Source organism: Gorilla gorilla, chromosome 18 (assembly GCF_029281585.2).
Source record: "Gorilla gorilla gorilla isolate KB3781 chromosome 18, NHGRI_mGorGor1-v2.1_pri, whole genome shotgun sequence".
In the NCBI taxonomy this organism is placed as follows: Eukaryota; Metazoa; Chordata; class Mammalia; order Primates; family Hominidae; genus Gorilla; species Gorilla gorilla.
The window spans coordinates 66998094-67024859 of NC_073242.2; the positions used below are offsets into that span (position 1 = coordinate 66998094).

At 40.5% G+C, this 26766-nt stretch overlaps 1 long non-coding RNA gene across 2 annotated transcripts; it reads right to left on the reverse strand.

Annotated features, from left to right (window-relative positions):
* Positions 1 to 1662: 1662 nt before the first annotated feature.
* On the reverse strand, positions 1663 to 25695 carry LOC129527832 (uncharacterized). 2 transcript variants are annotated; one of them, XR_008672930.2, is made up of 3 exons: positions 25562 to 25695; positions 24609 to 24698; positions 1663 to 2725 (listed from the first exon to the last, which is right to left on the reverse strand). It is a non-coding gene; the product is annotated as an uncharacterized lncRNA (long non-coding RNA). The 2 variants fall into 2 exon arrangements; XR_008672929.2 differs by having other exon boundaries at positions 24571 to 24698.
* Positions 25696 to 26766: the final 1071 nt, after the last annotated feature.

Sequence of the window (26766 nt, forward strand, 5' to 3'; positions counted from 1 at the left end):
CACGGGCACTTTAAGCTGGTACTAGGGTGGCTTCTCCAGCTCCCACGTGGAGAGGGGTCCCAGCTGAGTCCCACTCACGTGGAGTCTCATGCCCATGAAAGTGCCATTCACCACTGGCCAGGCTCATGAGGCCGCATGAGAGGGGGGTCACTGGGGAGGAGATATCGGGGGAACAGAGAGGATGGTTGAATTTTTGTATAATAGGCAGTGCAAGTATTTACCGTTTGGGAGGGGAAAGGTTTGTTATTATTAGCAATGCTACACTTGAATATTATACTAAAATCCAGTCTCTCTATAACCTGGGAGTTGCTCTTTTGTTCTTTCTTTTCCTGTCTTAATTAAAATGAGATGCAGACTCTCACGGTCCACAGTCAATTAAGAAATCGTGCACGGCCATCAGGTTATGTCTTGGAGAGCAGAGTTTCAGTACCATCAGCCTGGCAAGGAGCTGGGCCTGCTCCTCAGAGCTCCCGGGACTGCGAGATTTGGCATGTTCACAGGGCACCGTCACAGCCTCTGAAACATGCTGTCTTTAAAGACTTTTGCAGTGGCTCACTCACTCACAGTGGGACACGGTGGCTCACTCCTGTAATCCCAGCACTTTGGGAGGCAGAAGCGGGTGGCTCACTTGAGGTCAGGAGTTAGAGACCAACATGGCCAACATGGCAAAACCCCATCTCTACTAAAAATACAAAAAATTAGCCAGGTGTGGTGTCAGGTGCCTGTAATTCCAGCTACTCAGGAGGCTGAGGTAGGAGAATTGCTTGAACCCAGGAGGCGGAGGTTGCAATGAGCAGAGATCACACCACTGCACTCCAGTCTGGGCAACAAGAGCAAAACTTCATCTCAAAATAAAAACAAAACAAAACAAAACACAAAGACATTTGCAAGGACCGTGTCCTCACCCAGAATGGTGCCTGCCTTTCTACAGTTTTTCAGGAAGAGGAAACATTTTCTGCTTCTCTCGCTGAGGTTTTTTTTAACCACCCATTAGGAACCTATAGATTTCAGGATCGAACACTGGGATTCCCTCAGCACTAAAGGAGGAAAATTGCAAACAGAGCTGGAAGTGCAATGTGGAAAGGTCAGGCTGAGGAAGGTTCTCAGCCAGTAGACCAAGGGCAGGAAGGACACTGCCTCCTCAGTCTCCCACTAGGGAACTTGTGATTCTTGTCCCCTGATGTCAGAATTCCTTGTCATGTTTGTTTTGTCTCCAAGGGAAGGGTTTGAATTTCAGAATTTAAGGCTAGAGTGGGCCTCGTGCAGTTAACATTAACCCTCTCTCTCCTTCGCTGGCCGAGGTGAGGTCCAGGACCATGTAGTTCTGACGTCCACTCTCTCGGGGGATCACCAGTTCGCCCATCTCACCCGGCAAGCTGGGCCCTAGTTTGGCGACAGGCATCTTCCACCCACCTGGGAGGCAGGGTTCAACACTCTGCCTCTGACCTTGTTTCCTTCTTCTGCCACCTGCTTAGGCAACCAGAAGGGGTTGTCCAGCCAGCACCTGGGCTTTAGCGCTCCTCAAGCAGGTGGAGGAAGTTTCAGGCACCTGGCTCCTCAGGTGTCTGCCATCCAGGTGCTCTTCAGGCTTGCCCAGCAGAGCTCTCTTGATCCAGCTAGAACTGACCAGAACTGACTCACTCAGGAATGTGTAGACTTTGGCATCAGGGGCTGCTTTAATTTGCACAATTTCCAAATACCCCTTTTTTCTTCTTTTTCTGATGAGTCATCTCCCTAGACTTGCATTTTAAAGAGATAGATAGTTATCAGGTTCCAGAGAAGACGTGGTAGAACATTTATATCTCAAAGACACAGAGCTGAGACTTCAGGTTTAGATATTATAATTTGCCTAAACCAAAAAGGAAGGTGTAGGTAAAGTTCTAGTCAAGACAGGATGGCCAGGAAAAACACCTTAAACCAAGGGATGGCTTGCTTTGCTGATTTAAGCCAATGGCTTCTTTATCATAAGACTTCCCAGTGATTTAGTCCTCCCTCTCTTCCAGTGCACAGAGACATACCCCTCCTTACAAATTAAAAATGTTCTTTATAGATGGAAATTTATTTTACAAAAATGTTTCAAAATAACCAGATGAAAATCATCCTTATGCCAGAAAGACTTTATTTTTTTATTACTAGAAATGAAACAGTAAGTATTTGTTGTATTGACATACTTAGGCTTAGACCTATGTTTAACAAGAAAGCCTAATAATAGCACTGTGGTTAGACTCTAGCCTATTTTTCCAAACCATCATTTTATTATTAAGGAAACAAAGGATCAAATATCTTTCATTCATCTGATATGATCCTTTAAAACACATTCCACCAATAAGTCCTATTTGGAACAGCTGAAAATCTTTTAATAAAACTTTTTAAAGATGAGCTCATGGCTTAGTGTAAATTTCACAAGCTTAATTAGGTCAAGTGGAAGGAACTCAGATGAGTAGTTGCCCAATCAGAGCCCATTATTTGTAAGTCATCAGCCCCCTCCATGACCTTAAAACTCCACTCTGACCTAATTATTGCAAACCTATACACAACAAAGTGAAAGGATTAATTTTCATTCATCAACCTCTCAATCCCAGATTTTCAAAGAAAAAACCTGTGTAAGGAATACTTACCGAAACCACACAGGAAAATTAGAGCCTGCATACTTAAGAGTCAAATTTGTTCCACTACAGCCAGGTCGCATACAGTTACATCATTTGGTTCTTCATACACTCTAGAACTGACCAGGACAGAGTTTAGCATAGAAAAACTGTAAGAAATAGGTTCTGAAACATAGAAATTGCAAAGTTCAAAAGGCTATGAAAAATACTAATGTAAATGAGACTTCCCTCCCTTTGTTTTAAATAAATAGACCCATCAGAGAAATGCAAATCAAAACCACAATGAGATACCATCTCACACCAGTTAGAATGGTGATCATTAAAAAGTCAGGAAACAACAGGTGCTGCCCAGGATGTGGAGAAATAGGAACACTTTCACACTGTTGGTGGGACTGTAAACTAGTTCAACCATTGTGGAAGACAGTGTGGCCATTCCTCAGGGATCTAGAACTAGAAATACCATTTGACCCAGCCATCCCACTACTGGGTATATACCCAAAGGATTATAAATCATGCTGCTATAAAGACACATGCACACGTATGTTTATTGTGGCACTACTCACAATAGCAAAGACTTGGAACAAACCCAAATGTCCAAAAACGATAGACTGGATTAAGAAAATGTGGCACATATACACCATGGAATACTATGCAGCCATAAAAAATGATGAGTTCATATCCTTTGTAGGGACATGGATGAAGCTGGAAACCATCATTCTTAGCAAACTATCACAAGGACAAAAAACCAAACACCGCATGTTCTCACTCATAGATGGGAATTGAACAATGAGAACACTTGGACACAGGAAGGGGAACATCACACACCAGGGCCTGTTGTGGGGCGGGGGGAGGGGGGAGGGATAGCATTAGGAGATATGCCTAATATAAATGATGAGTTAATGGGTGCAGCACACCAACATGGCACATGTATTCATATGCAACAAACCTGCACATTGTGCATGTGTACCCTAGAATTTAAAGTATAAAAAAAAAGAAATAGATGTTCTGTAAAAATATACACAATTTTTACAGACAAATACACTTGTAAGTTGTTTTTATCTTAAAAATTGGGGATATTTCATATTTATAACTAATTATTGAGCCTTAAGTTTTCTTGGCCATTTCTAGGCTAATAAACTAAGAATCATGTAAACTAAGCCAAAGTAGAATAGACATAAAAGTCCTGAACACTTCAACTTCCTATTCTTCAAGAAGTATACTTGGCAAATCTCATTCGAGAGAGGAAAAGCTTTCCTCCACCCTCTCTTTTACAGCGCTGAGGCTTCTCATCACATTTCTATGACTTGTAGCTTAATCCATGTTACATGGTCACTGGCATTATTAGTGCTTCTCTTTTAACACTGTAGGAATTAATCAATTTGGTGGTGTATTTGATTAATTCTATCACTAGAGGATTGTAAAATTACATATATGAATACCTCACTTTAGAGGCCACTTAATTTTTTTCCAAGGTGATATTTGACTATATTTCACTTGTGTCTTAATGATTTTATAATTTAAACCCTAAATTATAAATCTAGAATTTAGAAAGTATATTTCCTCACTGGATTACATTTTTGGAAATATTATTTTATATGTGCACAAATATTACAAAATCACTGTAGACACCTGAAAACTATATTATCTTTTAAAGGCAATATTCTACATTAAACTGCAATAACAAAATTGTTCGGTGCATTTTTTTCTAGTACATTTTGTATATATTACACGTTTAACCTTTTTTTATCCAGCAAATAATTTTTGAGTATCCACTAAGTGCTAGGTTCTGCATTACTAACTGAATTTAAAGAGGGAAATAACAGACATGGTCTCAGACAATAAAAATTAACATTAGGTCACCTATTTATATATTTTTAAATGGTAATTATGAACACTTTTTGAGATTTTTAACTAGATAATATTATAGTAACACACTTGATGTTGTTAATATTTGCCAGTGAGCAAAAAAGAAAATAAAAAGATGGTTTTATTCAATATACACTTTAAAATTGCAGGAAATAGTCAAGATTCTCTGCTTTGCAGTTGAATGTCTATGTGCTTTTCTCTGCAACTTGGCTTTTGTGGAGTGAGAGAAACAATTATTCTTCCAGCCCAATGAAGGCAGAAGAGTAACAACAAATCTAATATTTTAAATGCTTATCAAAAGATAGTAAACATATTATTTCAGAATACTGAGATCAATAAGTTGACCTAGAAAAAAAGCCAAACTGACAGTATTACTGAATAAGGAAAGGCCCAAAGAGACAAAATACTTATTATTTTGTAACCTCGGTATGACACAACTTACCCTAACTATAAAGACCCTAAATCACCAAGATGGGTGCTTATAATATGGAGAGTAAAAAAAGTCATTTCACTTTTAGCTTTTTTATTTCTCTCAGAATAAAAAGTGTATAAGGAGTTGATAAAGAAGTTGATACTATAAGTTAGTACTACAATGACAGCACTTTTCAAGAAAAGACTTTTTTCTCTCTTACAAATATCATGTTAGCAGTATTTGTTTTCTCCAGAAATAATGAGGAAATAAAAACATAAGTATGTGGGTAATTAGTGTAGTTTCTTAAAGAAATGAGTTAGGCAACAGGCTAATAATGTATACTTCGCTGGCTTTTGAATGCCAACAATCATATTCTTTATAAGGCACAGAGAAGATTTTTCTAAAGAACAAGTATGTGAACCTGAAAAGTAATCACCACTTGGTAGTGACAATATGGATAGGGTGAAGGGCGTCACCAAGAAGCAATGAAAAGATACATTTGCAGTTAAATTTGAAAACCATGATGTTTAATACATATAGTAATAAAGAATACTTTCTCCTGTTTCAAAATTATCTTAGAATTTAAGATAGAAGCTAAAATACCTAGGGATAATGATATGACTATTGAAAATTAAAAATTAAAGGACATTTTGAGTATTAGAAGTTAAGAATGAGAACTTATTACCCAATGAACAGGGGATAATTCATTATGCTCCATATCCGTTGAATTAAAAGACAGGCCCATTACCTGGATAATTTGAAAGTTTAATTTTATTTAAAAGTCTTGTTTCATTCATCAAGCTAAAGGACTAGCTCCCAGAAATATTCTAGGATTGCATATCCCCAACTCTGTAGGAAGTATAGAAAGAATGTTATAAGGGCCACCATCTGAACATTATTATGTAAATAATTTAGTACCATTCCATTTGCCTTTGTAGATTTAAAAATGTAAATGGCTTTCTCATATTAGGAAACATCATTTTTCAAAACCCAGATAAACATAGTATATTGCAAGAGAATAATTATTTTCTTTATTAAAAAAGAAATACTGGATGCTAAGTCCAAAAGACATAAATTATTTTATACTAATAACTACCAACATTTTATTCATTAAAATATAAAGGTCAAAGATTTTTAAATGATCTTTAAATGATTAATAACATGTTGATCTTTTTCTTCTTTCTGTAAACCTTTTTGAGTCCTAAAAATACTACACTATACAAGCAATATTAAATAGTATATAAACTTGGATTAAAATATTCAAATTTACTAGAATGTGGACATTGGAAAGAATGAAAATAAACAGAAGCATAAAGCAGCAGATATAAAATTAAGAAAGCAACTAAGAGTGTTTAAAGTACATATTCATCTGTAGTCTAATGTCTACCATAAACAATGACTCTTCTCAGTAAAACACAAATCGTTCATGAAGGGAAAAAGCATGTTGTATTAGAGAATATTCAACATAACTTTTTTAGTACTAACTTGTGCCTGGAGTATTATTGGTTTTTCTATTATGAACTTATGCACTTGATAATTTTTTTTCATAAAGATTGTATGTACAACTCCATTCAAAAGCAGTTTTTGGTGGGTTTTTTTTTTTTTTTTGAGACAGAATTTTGCTCTTTTCACCCAGGCTGGAGTGCAATGGTGCGAACTTGGCTCACAGCAACCTAGCAACCTTTGCCTCCCAGGTTCAGGTGATTCTCTTGCCTCAGCCTCCTGAGTGGTTAGGACTACAAGCATGTACCACCATGCCTGGCTAATTTTGTGTTTTCAGTAGAGACATGGTTTTGCCATGTTGACCAGGCTGGTCTTGAACTCCTGACCTGAGGTAATCCGCCCACCTTGGCCTCCCAAAGTGCTGGGTATGGGCAAGAGCCACCATACCCGGCCTCAAAAGCAGTTTTTGAAAGCAAACACAATGTAACACTAAAGTTGAAAAATCCATGCTCACCCAAGGATGCCAGGTTTAATAAATTATTTATAGAACACTGCATCAAAAATAAGACAATAACCCAAAATATACCATTAAAGATGTATCCACTCCTACAACTAGAGATAATTAATCCATCTGGTAGCAAATGATACTTCAATCAGTTTCAGCATGTCTGAAATCTTTAAGGACAAAAGTGATAAAACATGACTTCATTCTTCATTAGACTCTTAGAACACTTGAAGGAAAATAATTTATGAAGCACAGAGGTAAAGAGGTGTAATCTTTCAAAAAGATATTCAGTGTTCAAAATCCAAGAGTGCAATATCAGGCTGGGTGCGGTGGCTTTTGCCTGTAATCCCAGCGCTTTGGGAGACCATGGTGGGTGGATCACCTGAGGTCAGGAGTTCGAGACCAGCCTGGACAACAGGGTGAAACTCTGACTGTACTAAAAATACAAAAATTAGCCAGGCATGGTGGTGTGCACCTGTAGTCCTAGCTACTTGGGGGGCTGAGACAGGAGAATCGCTTGAACCTGGGAGGTGGAGGTTGCAGCGAATCGAGATCATGCCACCTCACTCCAGCATCAGTAACAGAATGAGATTCCATCTCAAAAAAAAAAAAAAAGAGTGTAATATCATATCGGTATACACAGATAATATACTGAATGAAACAAATAGAATAATTTGAAGAGGTATCTTGATGAACAAGGAGTCATTAGAAAGGTTGTATTCATGTCTTTGAAGGAACTTTGCAATGTGAGAAATTAATACTTTGACTACTATACTAAAAGTTTATTGCTAACATGTATTGAGTTATTAACGTGTGTTAGGCAGAGTACCATATAATTTGCAAGTGTTATCTCATTTATTGTAGGTAAAATGTAATTTCGAACTCTGGGAGTATAAACGAATTAGATAGAATACAATTCTATTTAAATTGCTATCAGTAAATCGGTATCTAGGAACAGGGTGATGCAGTGCCCAAGTTTTCTATTCTTACTAAATGTTGTGTTTCATTTTCAATGTTTTCTTGGATATTGCTCTTTTTTGGCGACTTTGATTTTTTTTATTTTAGAAAACTAATAAATTGACTCTTCTTGGTACTGACTCTTGGGTTTTATAGAAGAAAAAGTAATTAAATTCTGTACATTTACCTTTACCTAATTTTTTCTCTTTTAAATTTACTTTGACATATAATAAATGTACATGTTATGGGGTACAGAGTGATATTTTGATATATTTATGCAATGCATAAAGATCAAGTCACAGTCATTATCATATCCATTACCTAAATCATGTATTATTTCTTTGCAGTGAGAATATTCAAAATCTTTTATTTTAATTATTTGAAAACACACAATAAATTCCCATTAACTACAGTCACCCAACAGTGCTGTAGAGAACTAGAACTTCTTCCTTCTCTCCAGCTATAATTTTGTATGTATTAACCACATTTTTCTTATACTCTTCTTTCTCCTACTCTTTCCAGGATATGGTAACCAAAACTCTACTATCTACTTCTACGAGATTAAAAATTTTAGCTTCCATACATAAGTGAGAACACGTAGTTATGTGGTGTTTATGTTTTTATGCCAGGCTTATTTCACCTAACATAATGCCCTCCACTTGCATTCTTGTTGCCACAAATAACAGGATTTTGTTCTTTATTATGACTAAATAATATTCCATTATATATGTATGTCACATTTCTTTATCCATTCATCTGTTGATGGACACTTTTGTTGATTCCATATCTTGGCTATTGTGAATAGTGTTGTAATAAACATGCAGGTGCAGGTAACTCTTTGATATACTGATTTTCTTTCCTTTGGATATATACTGAAAACCATATGATCAAATTAATAAACACAATAAAAGCATTTGGCAAAATTAAATATTCTTACATGACAAAAAACCTCTTAACAATTTAGTATAGAAAATATATGCCTTAACACAGAAGGACATAAAGGACAAATCTACAGCTAAGATCATACTGAGTGTGGAAAAGGTGAAAGATTTTACCGTGAACAAGAAAAAGATTTTACTGTAACAAGAAAAGGATGCCTATTTTCACCAATCATATTTCACATAGTGAAAGTCTTAGCCAGGACAATTAGGTGAGAGAAAGAAATAAAGGATATCTGAATTGGAAAGGAGACAGTCAAATTGTCCTTGTTTAAAGACAACGTGATCTTATACATGGAAAAAAAATAAGATGCTACCAAAAGCTTCTTAGGGTGATACATGAAATTAATAAAGTTGCAGGATATAAATCAACATACAAACATCAGTAGCATTTCTCTATATTGATAGTAAACTAGCTGAAACAAGAAATTAAGAAAGCAATTCCTTTTACAATAGCTACAAAAATGTACTTAGAAATAAATTTAACCAAGGAAGTAAAAGATTTCTACAACAAAAATGACAAATATTAATGAAAGAAATTAAAGAAAACACAAAAAAGGAAAGACATCCACGTTTATAGATTGAAATAACTAATATTCTTAAAATGACCCACTATCCTATGTGATTTACAAATTTAGTACAATCACTAGCTTGTATTTTTAAAAGCACCTTTGCTGCATATTCTTAAGATATTCAATGACAATGCCTGGATTTAAGTTTGAGGTATTATTATATCTATTTTATATTGGGCACAATATAATGTTATCAGAGGTAACGGTTTTGATTGGTCCTAGGTCATACAGTAATATATACATTGTGATTTATAGACGTTATCTTTTAATACTCAGGCATTTAGAAAGTTCATTTAGACAAAGTTATAAAAACTTGCCTTCCTTTCTGCCTATATCACCTAAAAATCCTAATTTAAGAGGTAATAACATTTTTTATTTGATATACACTTTATCAACACAATAAAAATCTAACAATTATCATGTGCAGAGTGTGAAAATCTCATCAGATTAAGGAACGCAAAGACATCTTTTTCATATTTCGAATGTAAAACTCTTTTGGAAACTTATTTTTAGAAACAGTTAAAAACATTTTTTCATTAGTTTTTCATGTAAAATTGTGACAACCAGCATGAAATAACCGTCATCACAGAAGCATGGTATATTTGATTCCAAAACATATTCTTTGTAAGTTTTAATATATTTATGTATTATTTATACTTACATTGTAACCCATAATGTAGATATTTTTCCTTCAACTCTTAAGAATATTCTTAAATAATAAAATTAAAATGAATTATAATTTTTGTTGGTTGGGAAAAAGAATAGACACACACGTGACAGTGTATCACTTCACCTCATCATTTCATCTCATCATTTCATCTCATTTCATCATTTCATCTCATCATTTCATCTCATTTTATCTCATCATATCATCTCATCATTTCATCAAATCTCATCTCATTTCCATTTCATTTTCATTATTTCATTTCACTATTTCATTTAATTTCATCTAATTTCATTTATTTCATTATGTCACTTCATATCATCTCATTTCATCTCATCATTTTTCATATCATTTTTCATCTCATCATTTCATCTCAATTCATTTCATCTCATCATTTCATCTCCTCATCTCATCATTTCCTCCTTTCATTTTAACATTTCATCTCATCATTTCTTCTCATCTCATTTCAATTTCATTTCATTATTTCATTTCATCTCATTTCATTATTTCACCTAATTTCATTATTTCATCTCATCTCATCTCAATTCATCTCATCTCATTTCATCTCATCATTTCATCTCATCATTTTTCATCTCATCATTTTTCATCTCATTTAATCTCATTTCATTTCATTTTGTCTCATCATTTCAGCTCATCATTTCATCTCACCACATCTCTTCATTTCATCATTTCATTTCAACATTTCATCGTTTCATCTCATCTCATCTTTCAATTTCATTTCAATATCATTTCATTTCATTTCATCTCATTTCATTATTTCATTATTTCATTTCATCTCATTTCAATTCATCTCATCATTTCATCTCATCATTTTTATCTCATCATTTTTCATCTCATCATTTCATCTCATCATCTCATCTCATCATTTCATCATTTCATCTCATTTCTTCTCATCAATTCATCTCATCAGTTTAACTCATTTCGTCTCATCTCAATTTCATTATTTCATTTCATTTCACTTTATTTCATTTCATCTCATCTCATCATTTCATCTCATCTTACCTCATTTCATCTCATCATTTCTTCTCAACTCATCTCATCATTTCATCATTTCATCTCATTTCATCTCATTTCATCTCATCTCACCTCATCTCATTTCATCTCATCTCATCATTTCATCTCATCCTTTCATTTCATCTCATCATTTCATCTCCTTTCGTCTCATCTCACCTCAGCATTTCATCATTTCATCTCATCATTTCTTATTTCATCTCATTTCATTACATCTCATCATTACATCTCAACTCATCTCATCATTTCATCTCATCATTGCATCTCATCATTCATCTCATTTCATCTCATCTCATCATTTCCATTTCATTATTTCATCATTTAATTTCATCATCTCATTTAATTTCACCTCATTTCATTATTTCATTTCATTTTTTCATTTCATTATGTCATTTCATTTCATCTCATTACATTTCATCTAATTTTATCCCATCATTTCATTTCATCTCATTTCATCTCATCTTTTAATCTCATCATTTCATCTCATCATCTCATCAACTCATTTCATCTTATCATTTCATCATTTCATCTCATCATTTCATCTCATCTCATATCTTCTCATCTCATTTCAATTTCATTATTTCATTTCATTATTTCATGTCGTGTCATCTCATCATTTCATCTCATCACATCTCATAAATTCATCATTTTATTTCATCATTTCATCTTATCATTTCATCTCGTCTCATTTCAATTTTATTTCAATTTCATTTTATTTCATTATTTCATATCATTTCATCTCATTATTTCATTATTTCATTTCATTTCATCTCATCATTTCATCTCATCATTTCGTCTCATCATCTCCTCTTATCTCATCATTTCATCTCATCATTCATCTCATCATTTCATATCATTTCATATCATTTTATCTCACCATTTCATTTCATCTCCTCATCCTTTCATCTCATTTCATCATTACATCTTATTTCATCTCATTTTATGTCATTTCATGTCATCATTTCATCACATCTCATCTCATCTCATCTTTTCAACTCATCATTTCATCTCATTTCATCTCATCATTTCAACTCATTGCATCTCATCTCATCATTTCCATTTCATTATTCCATTTCATCATTTCATTTCATTATTTCACTTCATTATGTCATTTCATCTCATCACATTTCATCTCATCTCATTTCATCTCCTCTCATTTCATCTCATCATTTCATCTCATTTCATCTCATTATTTCATCTGATTTCATGTCATCATATCATGTCATCATTTCATCTCATTTCATCACATCTCATCTCATCATTTAATCTCATCATTTAATCTCATTTCACCTCATCATTTCATCTCATCTCATCATTTCATCATTTCGTCTCATCATTTATTTCATCTCATTTTATCTCATCATTTCATCTCATCTCATCTCAATTCAATTTCCTTTCATTATTTCATTTCATCTCATTCATTTCATCTCATTTCATTACATCTCATCATTACATCTCATCTCATCTCATCATTTCATTTCATCTCATCATTGCATCTCATCATTTCATCTCATCTCATTATTTCCATTTCATTTCATCATTTACTTTCATCATCATTTAATTTCACCTCATTTCATTATTTCATTTTTTCATTTCATTAAGTCATTTCATCTCATTACGTTTCATCTAATTTCATTTCATCTAATTTCATCTCATCATTTCATTTCATCTCATCATTTCATCTCATCTTTTCATCTCATCATTTCATCTCATCATCTCATCAACTCATTTCATCTTATCGTTTCATCATTTCATCTCATCATTTCATCTCATCTCGTATCTTCTCATCTCATTTCAATTTCATTTCATTATTTCATTTCATTATTTCATGTCATGTCATCTCATCATTCCATCTCATCACATCTCATTTCATCATTTTATTTCATCATTTCATCTTATCATTTCATCTCATCTCATTTCAATTTTATTTCAATTTCATTTTATTTCATTATTTCATATCATTTCATCTCATTATTTCATTTCATTTCATTTCATCTCATCAGTTCATCTCACCATTTCATCTCATCTCGTATCTTCTCATCTCCTTTCAATTTCATTTCATTATTTCATGTCATGTCATCTCATTTCATCTCATCACATCTCTTCATTTCATCATTTTATTTCACCATTTCATCTTATCATTTCATCTCATCTCATTTCAATTTTATTTCAATTTCATTTTATTTCATTATTTCATATCATTTCATCTCATTATTTCATTATTTCATTTCATTTCATCTCATCAGTTCATCTCATCATTTCATCTCATCATTTCATCTCATCATTTCATCTCATCATCTCTTATCTCATCATTCATCTCATTTCATATCATCATTTCATATCATCATTTTACCTCACCATTTCATTTCATCTCATCATTTCATCTCATTTCATCATTACATCTTATTTCATCTCATTCTATGTCATTTCATGTCATCATTTCATCACATCTCGTCTCATCTCATCTTTTCATCTCATTTCATCTCATTTCATCTCATCATTTCAACTCATTGCATCTCATCTCATCATTTCCATTTCATTATTCCATTTCATCATTTCATTTCATTATTTCATTTCATTATGTCATTTCATCTCATCTCATTTCATCTCATCTCATCATTTCATCTCATTTCATCTCATTATTTCATCTGATTTCATGTCATCATATCATGTCATCATTTCATCTCATTTCATCACATCTCATCTCATCATTTAATCTCACTTCATCTCATTTCATCTCATCTCATCATTTCGTCTCATCATTTCTTATTTCATCTCATTTTATCTCATCATTTCATCTCATCTCATCTCAATTCAATTTCCTTTCATTATTTCATTTCATCTCACTCATTACATCTCATTTCATTACATCTCATCATTACATCTCATCTCATCTCATCATTTCATTTCATCTCATCATTGCATCTCATCATTTCATCTCATCTCATCATTTCCATTTCATTTCATCATTTAATTTCATCATCTCATTTAATTTCACCTCATTTCATTATTTCATTTCATTATGTCATTTCATCTCATTACATTTCATCTAATTTCATTTCATCTAATTTCATCTCATCATTTCATTTCATCTCATTTCATCTCACCTTTTCATCTCATCATATCATATCATCTCACTAACTCATTTCATCTTATCGTTTCATCATTTCATCTCATCATTTCATCTCCTCATTTCATCTCATCTCGTATCTTCTCATCTCATTTCAATTTCATTTCATTATTTCATTTCATTATTTCATGTCGTCATCTCATCATTTCATCTCATCACATCTCATTTCATCATTTTATTTCATCATTTCATCTTATTTCATCTCATCTCATTTCAATCTTATTTCAATTTCATTTTATTTCATTATTTCAGATCATTTCATCTCATTATTTCATTATTTCATTTCATTTCATCTCATCATTTCATCTCATCATTTCATCTCATCATTTCGTCTCATCATCTCCTCTTATCTCATCATTTCATCTCATCATTCATCTCATCATTTCATATCATTTCATATCATCACTTTATCTCACCATTTCATTTCAACTCATCTCATCATTTCATCTCATTTCATCATTACATCTTATTTCATCTCATTTTATGTCATTTCATGTCATCATTTCATCACATCTCATCTCATCTTTTCATCTCATCATTTCATCATTTCATCTCATCATTTCTTATTTCATCTCATTTTATCTCATTTCATCTCATCTCATCTCAATTTCCTTTCATTATTTCATTTCATCTCATTTCATTACATCTCATCATTACATCTCATCTCATCTCATCATTTCATCATGTCATCTCATCATTGCATCTCATCATTCATCTCATCATTTCATCTCATCTCATCATTTCATTTCCATTTCATTATTTCATTTCATCATTTAATTTCATCATCTCATTTAATTTCACCTCATTTCATTATTTCATTTCATTTTTTCATTTCATTATGGCATTTCATTTCATCTCATTACATTTCATCTAATTTCATTTCATCTAATTTCATCTCATCATTTCATTTCATCTCATCATTTCCTCTCATCTTTTCATCTCATCATTTCATCTCATCATCTCATCAACTCATTTCATCTTATCATTTCATCATTTCATCTCATCATTTCATCTCATCTCGTATCTTCTCATCTCCTTTCAATTTCATTTCATTATTTCATGTCATGTCATCTCATTTCATCTCATCACATCTCTTCATTTCATCATTTTATTTCACCATTTCATCTTATCATTTCATCTCATCTCATTTCAATTTTATTTCAATTTCATTTTATTTCATTATTTCATATCATTTCATCTCATTATTTCATTATTTCATTTCATTTCATCTCATCAGTTCATCTCATCATTTCATCTCATCATTTCATCTCATCATTTCATCTCATCATCTCTTATCTCATCATTCATCTCATTTCATATCATCATTTCATATCATCATTTTATCTCACCATTTCATTTCATCTCATCATTTCATCTCATTTCATCATTACATCTTATTTCATCTCATTCTATGTCATTTCATGTCATCATTTCATCACATCTCGTCTCATCTCATCTTTTCATCTCATCATTTCATCTCATTTCATCTCATCATTTCAACTCATTGCATCTCATCTCATCATTTCCATTTCATTATTCCATTTCATCATTTCATTTCATTATTTCATTTCATTATGTCATTTCATCTCATCTCATTTCATCTCATCTCATCATTTCATCTCATTTCATCTCATTATTTCATCTGATTTCATGTCATCATATCATGTCATCATTTCATCTCATTTCAGCACATCTCATCTCATCATTTAGTCTGATCATTTAATCTCATTTCATCTCATCATTTCATCTCATCTCATCATTTCATCATTTCATCTCATCATTTCTTATTTCATCTCATTTTATCTCATCATTTCATCTCATCTCATCTCAATTCAATTTCCTTTCATTATTTCATTTCATTACATCTCATCATTACATCTCATCTCATCTCATCATTTCATCATTTCATCTCATCATTGCATCTCATCATCTCATCATTTCATCTCATCTCATCATTTCCATTTCATTTCCATTTCATTATTTCATTTCATCATTTAATTTCATCATCTCATTTAATTTCACCTCATTTCATTATTTCATTTCATTTTTTCATTTCATTATGTCATTTCATTTCATCTCATTACATTTCATCTAATTTCATCTAATTTCATCTCATCATTTCATTTCATCTCATTTCATCTCATCTTTTCATCTCATCATTTCATCTCATCATCTCATCAGCTCATTTCATCTTATCATCTCATCATTTCATCTCATCACATCTCATCATTTCATCATTTTATTTCATCATTTCATCTTATCATTTCATCTCATCTCATTTCAATTTCATTTCAATTTCATTTTATTTCATTATTTCATATCATTTCATCTCATTATTTCATTATTTCATTTCATTTCATTTCATCTCATCAGTTCATCTCATCATTTCATCTCATTTCATCTCATCATCTCCTCTTATCTCATCATTTCATCTCATCATTCATCTCATCATTTCATCTCATCATTTCATATCATCACTTTATCTCACCATTTCTTTTCATCTCATCTCATCATTTCATCTCATTTCATTCATTACATCTTATTTCATCTCATTTTATGTCATTTCATGTCATCATTTCATCACATCTCGTCTCATCTCATCTTTTCATCTCATCATTTCATCTCATTTCATCTCATCATTTCAACTCATTGCATCTCATCTCATCATTTCCATTTCATTATTCCATTTCATCATTTCATTTCATTATGTCATTTCATCTCATCACATTTCATCTCATCTCATTTCATCTCATCTCATCATTTCATCTCATCGTTTCATCTCATTTCATCTCATTATTTCATCTGATTTCATGTCATCATATCATGTCATCATTTCATCTCATTTCATCACATCTCATCTCATCATTTAATCTCATCATTTAATCTCATTTCATCTCATTTCTTCTCATCTCATCATTGCCATTTCATTATTTCATCATTACATTTCATAATTTCCTTTCATTATTTCATTTCATTTCATCTCATTTCATTATTTCATCTCATTTTTCATCTCATTTTTCATCTCATTTCATCTCATCATTTCATCTCATCATTTCGTCTTATCATCTCATCTTATTTCATCATTTCATCTTATCGTTCATCTCATTTCATCTCATCATTTTATCTCATTATATCTCATCTCATCTCAATTTCATTATTTCATATCATTTCATTATTTCATTTCATCTCATCATTTCTTCTCATTTCATCTCGTTTCATCTCATCATTTCATCCATCATCTCATTTCATCTCATCTCATCTCCTTTCAATTTCTTTTCAATTTTGTCATTTTATCTCATCATTTCATCTCACCATTTCATCTCAAAATTTCATCTCATCATTTCATCTCATCATTTCATCATTTCATCTCATCATTTCATCTCATCTCAAGTAATCTTATCATTTCATCTAAGTGAAATGATGTAATGGAATCATGAAATGAAATGGATAGGTTGCCCTCAGTGATGTTAAATTTAAAAATTGTTTGCTTTCATGTATTCATTTTTATATTTATATGTATTTATATTTATATTTACTTATATTTCTTTTTACTTATTTTTATTTATATTTTTACTTATTTATTGGTAGACAAGGTCCTGTTCTGTGGCCTAGGCTGGAATGCAGTGGTGCATTCACAGTTCACTGCAGCCTCGAGCAAACCTCCCACCTTAGCCTCCCAGGTAGCTGGGACCCCAGGTGCGCACCACCACACCTGGTTAATATTTTATTATTTGTAGAGATGGAGTCTTGTGATGCTGCCCAGGCTGGTCTCAAACTCCTGGGCTCAAGCAGTCCTCCTGCCTTCACAACCCAAAATGCTGGGATTACAGATATGAGCCACAGTGCCCATCCTATTTATTTACTTATTTATTTACTTAATAAAGAAAAGGTCTCAATATGTTGCCCAGGCTGGTCAACTCCTGGACTCAAATGGTTCTCCAAACTTGGCCTCTCAAAATGTTGGGATTACAGGTATGAGCCACCATGCCTGGCCTAAAAATAGTATTATATTTTTGCATTATATAATTTTCAATTAAGTAATATGAATATTCTGTACAGGAAATATGCCCTTAATTACATAGGAATAAACATTTGTTACACTGAGAAAAATCTAATAGAGCTACAAATAAAAATTAATTTGGAGAGGTCATTAGATACTCATACATTCTTATGTTTATATATTCTTTCATATATTCATATATTCTTTTATCAGTATCAATGGCTTGCAGTTATGTGTACAAAACCATGACCTACATGTAATACAACTAATAACAAGCACTTACACTTCAAGGCATATTATATACAAAGCTTTAACTTCTCATCTTCAGATTTTGTTTTCTTTCTTTCTGTTTTGGCAGATACTATGAACACAACATTCAACTCACAGACACTATGGAGCCCTTACTAAGCATAAAGTACTGTGAAAGGCCAGGGCTAGGACAGAACTGAGACAGGGCCAGGGATAGGACAGAACCAGAGCAGGGTCATGGCCAGAGAAAAACCAGGGGCAGGGTCACAGCCAGGGACATAAGAGGACCAAGGCCAGGGCCAGAAGTAGGGCAGAACCAGGGCCAGGGCCATGGCAGGATCAGGGCCAGCAGAAGGCCAGGGCAGGGCTAGGGTAGCACAGGGCCAAGGCAGGGCAGGGTCAGTGTAGAGCAAGGAACGGGCCAGGGTATGGCAGGGCAGGGACAGGGAGGTCCAGGGCCAGAGTCAGGTCCAGGACATGGACAGGGCAGGGCCAGAAACATGGCAGGACCAGAAAGGGGAAAGGGCAAGGGCAAGACCAGAGAAGGACCACAGTAAAAACATGGCCAGGGAGGGTCCAGGGCAAGGGCAAGGCCAGGGCAGAACCAGAGCCAGGGCATGCCAAAGGCAGGGCCAGGTCAGGGCAAGGCCAGGGTAGGGCAGGGCCAGTGTAGGGTGACGGTAGGGCCAGGGCAAGTTCAGGGCCAGGGCAGGACTAAGATAGCACAGGGCCAAGGTCAAGGCCCTGTACTAAGATAGCACAGGGCCAGGGCAGGGCCAAAGGAGGGGCCAGGCCCAAGCATGGCCAGTGTGGGGCCTGGGGATTGTCAGGGCCAGGGCCAGGGTCAAGGCTGAGCCAGGAACAGGGCCAGAGCAAGGGCAGGGCCAGGGAGAAGGCAGAACCAGAGAGGATCCAGAGAAAGGGCAGGGCCAGGGCAGAACCAGGACCAGGATAAGGCAAAGCCAAGGCCAGGGCAGGGCAAGGCCAGGGCAGGGCAAGACCAGGGAAGGGCAAGGCCAGGGTAGAAATGGCCAGTGTACGGCCAGGCCAGGGTAGGAAAAGGCCACGGTAGGGCCAAGGCCAAGGCGGGGCAGGGCTAGGGTAGCACAGGTCATGGCCAAAAACAGGGCAGGGCCATAGCAGTGTCAGGACTAGCAACAGGGCCAGGGTAAGCGCTGGACCAGAGCATGGTGGGGACAATACAGGGCCAGGACAGATAATGGCAAGGCAGGTCCAGGGTCATTTCATGGACTCGGTAGGCCTGGGGTCAGGCCAGGGCAGGGAAAGGGCAAGGCCAGGGAGAAGGCAGGGCCAGGGCCAAGGCACTGCCAGGGCAGGGCAGGACCAGTGCAGGGTGAGGGAAAGGCCAGGGCATGGAAGGGCAGGGCAGGACCAAGGAAGGGCCAGGAGAGTGCCACGGCAGGGTCAAGGCCAGAACAAGGGTACGGCTGGGGTCAGAAATATGGTAGGGCAAGGGCTGGGCCCAGGCTGGGACATGCAGGGCAGAGCATGGCCTGTGCAAGGCAGGGCCAGAGCCAGGCCATAGAGATGGGAGGGCAACACCAAGGCAGAGTCAGTGTAGATCCAGGGCTGAGCAGAGTCAGGGCAGGTACAGAGTCGAGGCAGAGCTAGGGCCCAAGCAGGGCCATGGCAGCACCAGGGCAGAAGAGGGCAGGGCAATGCACGACTGGGCCATGGCAGTGCCTGGTCAACTCTGGGGCAGGGCCAGAAGCAGGACAGGGCCAGGGCCAATGCCCAGACCAGGGACAGGGCATGACAGGAAGTGCCAGAGCAGGGCTGGGCCAATGTTGGGACAGGGCAAATCAGACCAGGACACCTCCAAGTCCAGCTCTGGCCCTGCCTTGGCCCTGGCCCCTTCCTGACCTGACCTTGTCCCTGGCCCTGCCCTATCCATGCCCTGTGTGTTTGACCAGTGTTTTATAACCAGAATCCTACAAGAAACTTAAATCAGCTCTTTTTGTGCATTTTTAGTAGAGATGGGGTTTCACAATGTTGCCCAGGCTGGTTCCAAACTCCTGAGCTCAAGCCATTTGCCTGCCTTGGCCTCCCAAAGTGCTGGGATTACAGGAGTAATCTGGCCAAGTATTTAACTTCTTTATGCCTGTTTCCTACATTTGGAAAATGGGGATGCTTTAAGTACCTAGCACACAGAATTATTGTGAGAATCAACGCCTCACATATTTACATATTGATAAAATTATACTCATAGAGCACTACTGGAAGCAAAGATAGTATTAGTTAAAATTTAGTGATTATTTACTGCAAATAGTAATACTATTACAAACAACATAGTATAGACATTATTACCACTACTATAGTTATCTTAAAAATCTAAAATAAAAATTTTATGTAATAGCCTAATGTAATCTCTCCTGCTCTGCCCCGGCTCAGCCCTAGTGCCGGCTCTGCCCCTAGTCCTACCACATCACTGGCACTGACCCTTCCCTGGTCCTGCCGCCGACCCAGCCCTTCCCATCTTCAGGCCTTACCATGGCCCTACCCTGGTCCTGACCCTGGCCCTACCCCAGAGAAGGGGTATGGCAGAGCCAGGGAAGGGCCGGGGCAAATAAGGGACAGGACACATCCAAATCCAGGAAAGGGCCAGGGCCATGACAGAGCCAGGGTGAGTCCTTGGCAGGGCCAAGTTCCAGGGCAGGGCCAGGAAAGGGTCATGGCAGGGTCACTGTATGGCCAAGGTCCAGGCCAAAGCCAAGGCAGGGGCAGGGGCAGGCCCGCATAAGGGCAGGACCAGAGCCAGTGATACGGCAGGGCCAGGGCTGTGCCAGGACAGAACAAGAGCAGAGCAGGGCAGGACCAGAGCCAGGCCATAGAGAGAGTAGGGCAAATGCCAAGCCAAGGCCAGGGTAGTGCCAGGGCTGAGGCAAGGTCAGGGAAGGTCCAGGGCTGAGTCAAGGCTGGAACCAAGACAGGGGCAAAGGCCGGGGCAGATCTAGGGCACAAGCAGGGCAGGCTAGGGCAGGGAAATGGCAAGACCAGGCCATGGCAGGGCCAGCCCAGGATAGAACAGGGCACAGGCAGGGCGGGGCCAGGGCCACGGCTGGGGCAGGACAAGGACCAGTACCGGGGTCCAGGCCAGGGCAAAGGTATGGCCAGGGCAGAGGTAGGGCCAGAACCAGGGTCTGGGTAGGACCAAGGAGGGTCCATTGCAGGGCCAGGGTTCAGACCAGGGCCAGAACAGGGCTGGGACAGGGCCAGGGCCAGGACCAGGAAAGGGCAATGTCAGGATAAGAGCCATGGCAGGACCAGCAATGGGGCTAGGGTCAGGACAGGGACAGGGACAGGGACAGGGTCAGGGCTAGGGCCAGAATAGCATGCCAGGGTAGAGCCAGGCCAAATTAGGGCCAGGACAGGGTCAGGACCAGGGCTGGGACAGGGTATAGACTTAAGTAGCAAAGGGCCAGGGCCAGGGTCCATGACAGTGACAGCGCTGGTCCAGGGCAGAGGCAGGGCCATGGCCAGGTCAAGGACAAGGTTGGGGCAGGGCCAAGGTCTGGGTCAGGGTCAGCACAAGACCAGGACAGAGCCAGGAGAGGGACAGGGCCATGGTAGGGCCAGGTTAAATCAGGGACAAGACACCTGCAAATCCAATTCCGGGCCAGGGTCAGGGCAGGGCCAGTTCAGGGCCAGGGCCAAGACAGGGCCAGGGCCAGGGCTGTCAGGGTCATTGGCAGTGCCACGGCCATGGCAGGAGCAGGGGTCGATGCCAGGCCAACGCCGCAGATAGGACCAGGTATGTGCTAGGGCCAGTGTGAGGGCCAAGGCAGGGTCAGGGCAGGGCCAAAGGGAGGGCAGGGCCAGGGCAGGGTGGAGTAGGTCCAGGTTAGCACAGGGTTAAGGTAGGGCACGACCAACCAGGGCAGGTCTATGGCTGGGGCCGGGGCAGGGCCAGGGCCGGGGCAGGGCCAGAGACAGGGCACGGCCAAGACAGTGGCAGCTCCAGGGCAGGGCCAGGGTTAGGACCACGGACATGTCCAAGGCCAGTGCCAGGGCAAGGACAAGGGCAGGGGCAGGGCCAGGGTCATCTAAGAACCAGGGACAAAGCCAGGCCCAGAGCAGGGCCAGGACAGGTACCTGGCAGGGCTAGGGTCTAGGGCAGGGCCATGGCAGGGCCAGGGCCACAGCCAGGTCTGTGCTATGGCCAGGTACAACACAGTGCACAGGTAAGGCTAGGATGAAGGCCAAGGTAGGGCCAGGGCAGGGTCAAAGCCAGGCTAGGGCCAAGGCAGGACCAGGGCCGTCAAGGCAGGGCCAGGAAAGCATAGGGCCAAGGCAGGGCAGGGCCAGGCCAGTGCCAAGACCTGGGCAGGGCCAGGGAACAGCCAGGGGAGGGCCAGGGCCAGGGCCTGGGCAGGACCAGGTTTGGGGCAGGAGCAAAACAAGGGCAAGGACAGTGCAGGATCTTGGCACAGCCAGGGTCCAGGACAGTGTCAGGGCAGGGCCAAGGCAGGGTCTGGGCCATGGTAAGACCAGCAACAGGGCTGGGGCTAGGCCAGTGACAGGACCAGAGTCAGGGCAAGGGCCAGAGCAGTGCAAGGCCAGGGTAGGGCCAGGCATTTCAGGGTCAGGGCCAGAGGAGAACCAGGGCAAGGTCTCAAGCAGGGAAGGGCCAGGGCCCAGACAGGTCCAGGGCAGGGCCATGACAGGGCCAGGGGCTGTGTTAGGGCAAGGGCAGGGCCAGAGCAAGGTAAGGGTCAGGGCCAAGGCCAGGGTAGGGACAGGGCAAGAAATATGGCAGGACCAGGGGCAATGCCAAGGCCAAGGCTGGGCCAGGGCTGAGTCAGGGCAGGGCAGGGCAGGGCATGGTATGGCCAGTAGAGGACAGGACAAGAGCCGGTCCACAGAGAGAGCAGGACTGATGCCAAGAAAGAGCCAGGCTAGTGCCAAGGCTGAGGCAGTGTCAGAACATGTCCAGGGCAGGGCCGGGGCCAGGGCCAGAACTGAGCCAGGGCACAGCCAAGGCAGGGTAGGGCAGGGAAATAGCATGGCCGGGTCAGTACTGGGACAGGGCAGAGCAGGGCAAGGCAATGGTAGGGGCAGGGCAGGGACAGGCCAACAAAGAGCCATGTTACGCCGCGGCCAGGACACCTCCAAGTCCACTTCAGGGCCAGGGCTATGGCAGGACAAAGACCAGGGCCAGGGTCAGGGCCAGGTCTGTGCTAGGGCCAGCTCCAGAGCAGGGCCTAGCGAAGACTAGGGTGAGGGCCAAGGTAAGGCCAGGGCAGGGTCAAAGGCAGAGTAGGGCCAGGGCAGGGTGATGACACATCCAGAGCACAGCAGGGCAGGGTGATGGCCAGACCAGGGGCAGACCACTGCCAGCTCAGGGCCAGGGAAAGGCCAGTGCAGAGCCAGGAAAGGGTCAGGACCAGGAACAAGGCAGAGCAGGGCCAGGGCCATGGCAGAGTCAGAGCAGGTCCTTGACAGGACCAGGTTCCAGGCCAGGGCCAGGGCAGCAGCAGGGGCAGGGCCCGGATAAGGGCAGGGCCAGGGATATGGCAGGACCAGGGCTACGGCCAGGGCTAGGCCGTAGTGAGGGCAGGGCAAAAGTCGAGGCAGGGTCTGGGCAGGTCCAGGGAGTGGCCAGCACCAAGTGGGGCCGAGGCACAACCAGTGCAGGGTAAGGCAGGGCAATGGCACCACTGGGCCATGACATGGCAAGGTCAGTGCCAGGAGAGGGCAGAAAAGGCAGGCCCATGGTAGGGCCAGGGCAGGGATGGGCCAAAGCAAGACCAGGACATGTCCAAGGCCAGGTCAGGGCCAGAACAGGAGTAGGACCATGACCACTGGCAGGGCCAGTGCCATGACATGACCAGGGTCAGGACAAGGGGTAGGGCCAGAGCCAGGGCCAGAGCCAAGGTCAGGCCAGTGCAGGTTCAGGGCAGGGCCAGTGCCAGGGCAAGACCAGGGCAGGGACAGGGTAGCACAGGGCCAAGACAGGGTCAGGATGGGACCAGAGCAGGACAGGGCCGAGACAGTCCATGTAACAGTAGGGCAGGTACAGGGCAATGCAGGGCAAAGCCAGGCCCATTGCCAATGCACCAGCCTGCCCTACAAGGCTCCTACCACCTGGCCACTGCTGCAGCCCGTCCATCGCTGTAAGCCTGACCCCCAACCCTGGCTGCAGCCACCTGCCCTCCTAGCGTGGCCGCTCTCCTACCGCTCTGGCGCACTGCAGTCTCTGTCGCTGCCACCCACCCGCAGTGAGGCAAGTCGTGGTGTCGCAGGCTCTAGGTGTCTCCTCCTCCTCCTGGCACGGAGCAGCTGGGTGGGCAAAGCCAGAAAAGCCTAGAGGAAGATGTGAGGGGTGGAAGGCTTAGAGCCTCAACTTGTCATGCTGGCCACTGGGTGGCAGGGGCCAGTTTCAGCAAAGGCACTCACACCCACCCTCCAAAGTCCAGCCTCTCCTTTTGGCCCAAGCTGGCCAGGAACTGGGGTCTGGGGTGGGTGCTGGAGACACCACAGCACCCAGCTCCCCACTCCACAGGAACCATTGGGCCCACCGGGGCTGCACTCCTCGGGGAGCAGGAGAAGCAGAAAAATTCAGACCCAGCCAGCCCTCCGCACCCAGGTGCCAATTCCTGTTCCAGATGCCTCCACACACAGGGCCCTGTCCCCCATGGTGTCCCCAGGGGTGCCTGGCAGCCTCTGAGGCACAGACCCAGAGTGCACAGGCCCAGGAACCACGGTGGGTGTGGGGGCTCTGCCGTGCTCAGGATTCCCACGCAAACGCTGCGTGCCTGCCGCATTCCAGTATGACCAAGAGTGGGTCGCCCTCTGGAGTGTGGAGTCAGGGAGAGGAGAACCACTCCTTCCTTGGATGCCAACTCTGCTGACCACTGCCAGCAGTGCAGCCCCTGATAGCACCGAACTCGCCCCCGCTCCACGGCTAGTCCTGCCCTCAATAGCGCCCCCCACCTCCATCCCCCAATGCCGCCAGTAGCGTATACCTCATAGTGCCCTAACCTGTCCTCCTCCATGGGCATTGCAGCCCCAGAAAGTGCCCATAACCCACCCTCCCTGCCATGGGAAGTGCAGCCCTGTAGAGTGTTACCAACCAGTACCCCTAATGCAGGCAATGACACCCTGGATAGCACCCCCAACCCACCCCACACTGTGAAAGGTGCAGCCCTGGATAGCCCCTGTCCTACCACTCTGGTCATGCTGCAGTCTCTGTCACCGCCACCACCAACCACAGTGAGGCAAGCCAGTGGGCCACAGGCTCTAGCACCCAGCAGCCAGACATGGAGCAGCTCTCGCCGATGGCCAGCTCCTACCACTCTGACCACACTGCTGTCTCTGTGGCCATCTTCTTTGACTACAAAGGAATAAAACTAGATATTAATAAGAAGAGTAATTTTGGAAACAATACAATCACATGGAAGTTAAACACTACCTTCCTGAATAAATGACTAGTGGGTCAATGAAGATACTAAGACAGAAATTCAAAAATTTCATGAAACAAAGGGTAACGAAAACACAGGATACCAAAACTTGTTATGCAGAAAGCAGTACAAAGGCAGAGATTTACAGCTATAAGTGCCTACCATCCAAACAAAAGAAAAACTTCAAATAAACAATACATCTTAAATAACTAGTAAAGTAAGAACAAACTAAACCAAAAATAAGAAAAACAAATAAGATCGTAGCAGAAATAAAATTGAAAGGAAAAACACACAAGATGAAATGAAAAGTTGGTTTTCTGGAAAGCAAAACAAAATTGACAAACTTTTAACCAGGCTAACTAAGAAAAAAGAGACAAGATTCAAATAAATAAAATCAACAGATTAAAAAAGGGAGACATTACAACTAATACTTCAGAAATTCAAAGGATCGTAACTTGCTATTATATGCCAATAAATTGGAAAGCCTAGTAGAAATTGGCAAATTCCTAGATGCATACAACCTACTTAGGTTGAACAATGAAAACATCCAAGACCAGAACAGATTGGTAACAAGTAATGAGATTGAAGCCATCAGAAAAAGTCTCCCAGTAAAGAAAAGCCCAGGAACTGATGTCTTCACTGCTGATGGCTTCACACCAAACAATTTAATGACCTAGTACAAATCCTACTCAAACTATTTTGAAAAACAGGAGGGAATACTTCCAAACTTATTCTATGAGACCATTATTACTGTGATACCAAAATCAGACAAAGGCATCAAAGAAGGAAACTACAGGCCAGTATCTCTAATATTGATGCAAAAATCCTCAATGAAATACCAGTGAATCAAATTCAGTAAAACATTAAAAAGATAATTCATCATGATCAAGTGGGATGTATCCCTGGGATGCAAGGGTCACTCAACATACAATGTGATACATCATATCAACCAAATAAACGACAAAAACAGT